This window comes from Suricata suricatta, chromosome X (genome assembly GCF_006229205.1).
Source record: "Suricata suricatta isolate VVHF042 chromosome X, meerkat_22Aug2017_6uvM2_HiC, whole genome shotgun sequence".
Lineage (NCBI taxonomy): Eukaryota > Metazoa > Chordata > Mammalia > Carnivora > Herpestidae > Suricata > Suricata suricatta.
The window spans coordinates 28,736,419-28,741,956 of NC_043717.1; the positions used below are offsets into that span (position 1 = coordinate 28,736,419).

The window sequence follows — 5,538 nt, forward strand, 5'->3', positions numbered from 1 at the left end:
CCGTGTTCACTGTATTTTTTCTCAATCTCTTTCTTGTAATGATTTCTCGATTACTCCCTAACTTTCCTTTAAAAAAAAAATACTGTCATTTTGTACTTTTGGCCTCAATTTTTCCTCTCCTTTTCTTTCTTAGACTCTTTCTCACTACCTTTCTTTTTCTCGATATTGATCTTGTATTCCAGGTAGAAATATCTCTATCACTCCAAATTTCTCAGGAGAGAATCTAGATTTTGTGGAACACAATCTGGGGCAAGAGGGCTCTGAAAGAAAAGTTATATAAATTTGTTACAACCAGAGCTGTGGAAGAGACCTGTACATGTGAAAGGCCCTCAAGTTTGAGGTCATGGTAAATCTTCCCAGTACTATTAATCCATCCCCAACTTGTCCTTCTTTTCCATTGATTTCTCATTATATATATACTAGAGGACAAAATAGGAGAGCTTTGGCTATTGTTACTTAGTGTCCCCATTTTCACCAACTATGAGGCAGCCAGTTGTGTAAAGCAGCAGCTGTGAACTTGGTAGAAACTCCCAGAGATAAAATTCTTATCAACATACGCCTGTCTCTGAACAAAATTGGAATTGGATGAGATTCTGAGCTGGGAAAGCAATTGTTTAGCAATACAATTTTCACTTTGAAAGAGAAGGAGCTGGAGATAGAAAGGCATGAATAAACAGAGTTGACATGCAGGAAGCCAGTTTTGCATTTCTTGCAGTGAAAAATAATGTATAAATACAAAAGGAATTTTGGAAGCAGTGGTCAATAGTGAGTTAAGAGTTACACTATCTTATTCATTTAAAATTAGTTCATCTTTAACACTCCTATTCATACTATACAGAAGCAGTATGAAGTGACAGAAAAACTACAGGCTTTAAAATTAAATCGACCTCAGTGAAAACCTTGAGTCTGACACTTACTAGCTGTGAGATTCTAACGACTCTGAGCTCTGTTGCAGTAAATATGGAGAGGAAAATGTCCACATTGTTGTAGATTCATTATCCTATTTGTGTGTGTACATACTAGATATATCAGTCATCATTTTCATGATTATTAAATATATATGTGTATGTGTGTGTGTGTGTATATATATATATACACGTAACAGGTATCTAATATATATAATGAGGAGTGAGCGCGCGGGGTCCCGGCGGGCGTGCAGCGGCGTCCTCGGCCCCTCGCCCGCTGGGCCCCAGCCGCCCTGGGGGCTGGAGGCGGGGTGGGGATCTGAGCTGCGTCCTGGGCTCCAGGCCATCCCCAAGGAGTCGCCTCCGGCTGTGCGCCCCGGCTAGCGACGAGGGGCCGGCCCCAGAGTCCTGCCACCGCCGCCTGGACTGCGGGGACAGGGGCGGGAGGATGCAGCACCGAGGCTTCCTCCTCCTCGTCCTCCTCACCCTGCTGGCGCTCACCACCGCGGTGGCCAAGAAGAAAGACAAAGTGAAGAAGGGCGGCCCCGGGAGCGAGTGCGCGGAGTGGGCCTGGGGACCCTGCACCCCCAGCAGCAAGGACTGCGGCGTAGGTTTCTGCGAGGGCACCTGTGGGGCCCAGACCCAGCGCGTCCAGTGCAGGGTGCCCTGCAACTGGAAGAAGGAGTTTGGAGCCGATTGCAAGTACAAGTTTGAGAGCTGGGGAGCGTGTGATGGGAGCACAGGCATGAAAGCCCGCCAAGGCACCCTAAAGAAGGTGCGGTACAACGCCCAGTACCAGGAGACCATCCGCGTGACCAAGCCTTGCACCCCCAAGACCAAAGCCAAGGCCAAAGCCAAGAAAGGGAAGGGAAAGGACTAGCAGCCAGGTCTGCATACCTAGGAGCCCAGGGCCATGCCCTCCCTCCCACAGGGCCAAGATCAAACCTACCAGTGCCTTTTGTCTACTCCTTAGCTTTATCAATCATGCCCTGCTTCTTCCCTTTCACTTCTCCACACCCAAGTGTCCCTAACGGGGAGGGACAAGGGATTGTGGACCGCTTGAGCCTCCTGCCCCAGAGGGACGTCATTCCCGGTACCCTCCCCTTTTTGTTCTTCCCCACAAAGATGCTATTACTAAGAAATAAATAAACCATTGTGGGCTTCCCCCCCCCCCCAAAATGAATACAATTGGCATTTAAATAAGAATTAGAAGTTAAATGTGTACCCATCTCCCCACTTAAGACAAAACAATAAGCATAGTGCTTAAATGCTTTTCACCATAATCCTCTTTGTCCAAAGTATTTTTCCAAAAGGCTTCTTCATTTATTGTAATTTTAGTCACAAGCTTAAGTAGTTGTGGATTAATAGATGCATCTTTCTTTCGTTTCTTGCATTCTACACCTTGAACCAGAGAACTACACTTTATCACTTTTCTCTCCAAAAGTTGTATATTAACAACTCTAAATTAAGCTGATACCCCTATTAAACAACTAGATTCCTAAAAATTATCCCCCAAAGGACAGCTTTTTCTATCCCCATTAGCATCTTTGTGTTGAAAGTCACAAGCCACGTTGAACGGAAACTCGGTTGGGCTAGATGAAGTCAAAAGGGAATTTACTGGTGGCGCCTGGGTGGCTCAGCTGGTTAAATGTCTGACTCTGGATCTTGGCTCAGGTCATGATCTCATGTTTCTTAAGTTCGAGCCCTGTATCGGGCTCTGTGCTGACAGCGTGGAGCCTTCTTGGGATTCTTTCCCGGCCCCCCTCTGAAAATAAATAAACCCTTTTAAAAAAGGGAATATACTGGAAGTCTTATTGAAAAGTTAATCTAAAGTACAGATACCATATAGTTCCTTGGTCATAGACATGCGTTAATAAGAGACATTTGTGGAGAACTGTTCCTCAACACAAGCCCAAATCATGATCTTGCCCCATACAGTTTTCAGAATTTACCTTAATTTACTACAAATAAGTCACTTTATAGATGTACTATTAATTTTTAAATTGTCATATAATGTGTGCAAAACATTCAACCTTTTAAGCCTATGCAATTGAGTTTTGATAAATATATACACCCATTAAAACCACCTTCCCAATTAAGATAATGAACATTCCTATCATTCCAGAAATTTCCCTCCTTCGCCATTTTAAGAAATCTCCTAATTTAGACAGAGGCATACTCTGTTCTTATTTGTCTTTATCATCTATTTTTACCACTCTGGAAATTCATGTGAAAGAAAGCATACAATATGTACTCTTTTAGGTCTGACTTTTTGATCAACATTGTGTTTTTGAAACTCTTCTACATTGCTGTGAATATAGTAAGTTCAAATCTTTTTATACCTTTTTAGTAGTGTACTGAATAAATAGAGAACAACATGGATAAACATTTGGATTTTTCCCAGGTCCTGCTAACATGATTAAAGCTGTTATGAACATCTTGTCACCTATATTCTTGTTGCTAGGTATTTTTATTTCTCTTGGTTCTCTAAGAATACAGTTGCCTAGTTATTACACTTCCAAACCAATATTGCCGTTTTAGTTTTGTTTTATTCTGTAACTAAGAAATTCCCAGTTGTCTTCAAAGGAAAGGCAAACCAGGTGGTCAAATCTTTCTTGCACACTGTTGCTAAGACTTTAAAATGGGATAAGTGATGTGGAGATAAACTGAACAGCCTCTAACAAAATTACATGTTTTTTGGCATACTTTATTTGTGAATATGCAATCTTAGAATCCAAGAAGTGTGACTGGATTGGGAGGGAAAATGTTTATGAAGAAGAAGTTTATCCTACCTTAAATCAAGACTCTTTAAACGTTTATTTATGAAAATTATGTAGCGTTGGTACAGATATACAGATCTAAAGAATAGAGATCACAAAACTGACCTGCATAGGTCAAGTGGTTTATGACAAAGTCTGTACTATATGCACAGAGACAATATTGCCTATTCAAGAAAGAGGGTTGAGATAATAGGAAATTCAAGTGAGATAAAAGCAAATTTAATCCCTATCTCATACTATACACACAAAAAGTCAATTCCAGGTATACTGAAGACTGAAACATGAAAAACAAAGTTTAAAATATTTAAAATACAAATGTGAAAATGTTATTTGGGACATCATGGTACATACGACAAGAAAGGCATAAATAATAATGGAAAGATTAATACAGCTTTTTAAAAAATTTCATTTAAATTCCAGTTTACAGTGTATTATTAGTCTCAGATGTACAATACAGTGATTCAACACTTCCATACAACACCCAGGGCTCATCGCAAGTGCACTCCTTAACCCCTATCACCTGTTTAACCCATTCCCCTACCTCCCTCCCCTGTGGTGACCATCAGTTTGTTCTCTATAACTAAGAGTCTGTTTCTTGGTTTGCCTCTTTTTTCCCTCTTTGCTCATTTGTTTTGTTTCTTAAAGTCTACATGTGAGTGTAATCAGGTGGTATTTGTCTTTCTCTGACTTTTTCCACTTAACATAATACTCTCTAGCTCCATCCATGTTGTTGCAAATGTAAGAGTTCAGTCTTTTTTTATGGCTGATAGTCCATTGTATGTATATATGTATATATACGTACATACATAAGCATGTGTGTGTGTATACACACCACGTTTTCTTTATCTATTTATCAGTCAGTGGACATTTGGGCTGTTTCCATAATTCAGCTATTGCAGATAATGCTGCTCTAAACATTGGGATGCATGTCTCCCTTTGAATTAGTATTTTTGTATTCTTTGGGTAAATAAGTAAAATTGCTGGATTATAAAGTAGTTCTATTCTTAACTTTTTGAGGAGCCTCCATACTGTTTTCCACATTGATTGAACAGGTTTGCTTTCTCACCAACAGTGAGAGAGAGAGAATTCCCCTTTCTCCCCATTCTCAACAATACCTGTTGTTACTTGTGTTGTTAATTTTAGTTATTTTCAAAGGGTGAGGTGGTAGCTCATTGTGGTTTTGATTCATGTATTTTCCTGATGAGTGATGTTGAACATTTTTTCCTGTGTCTGTTGGCCATCTGCATATCATCTTTGGAAAAATGTCTATTCCTGTCTTTTGCCCATTTTTTATTAGATTATTCACTTGTTGGGCATTTAGTTTTATAACTTATTTGTGTATTTAGGATTCTGACCCTTTATTGGATAAGTCATTTGCCAATATCCTCTCCCATTCCATAGATTGTCTTTCAGTACTGTTAACTGTTTCCTTCATTGTGTAGAGACTTCTTATTTTGATGCAATCCCAGTACCTGATTTTTGCTTTTGTTTCCCTTGCCTTGGGAGACATATCTAGAAAGGAGTTGTTATAGTCAGTATCAAAGAAGTTACTATCTGTGTTCTCTTCTAGGATTTTAATGGTTTCCTCACATTTAGGTCTTTTGTCCATTTTGAATTTATTTTTGTATGTGGTGTAAGAAAGTGGTCCAGTTTTCCCAACACTATTTCTTGAAGAGATCGTCTTTTTGCTATTGGGTATTCTTTCCACTTTGTCAAAAACAAATTGGCCATATAGCTGTGGGTTTATTTCTGGGTTTTCTATTCTGTTCTATTGATCTGTGTGTTTATGTTTGTGTCGTAACCCGAATTCAGGGCGTTACTTTACTGAGCCCCGCGTTGAGGCACCAATTGTC

The 5,538-nt window shown here is 39.9% G+C and overlaps 1 pseudogene; it reads left to right on the forward strand.

Moving 5' to 3' along the window:
- Positions 1–1,353: 1,353 nt before the first annotated feature.
- LOC115284053 lies at positions 1,354–2,054 on the forward strand (annotated as a pseudogene).
- The last annotated feature ends 3,484 nt before the right edge of the window (positions 2,055–5,538 follow it).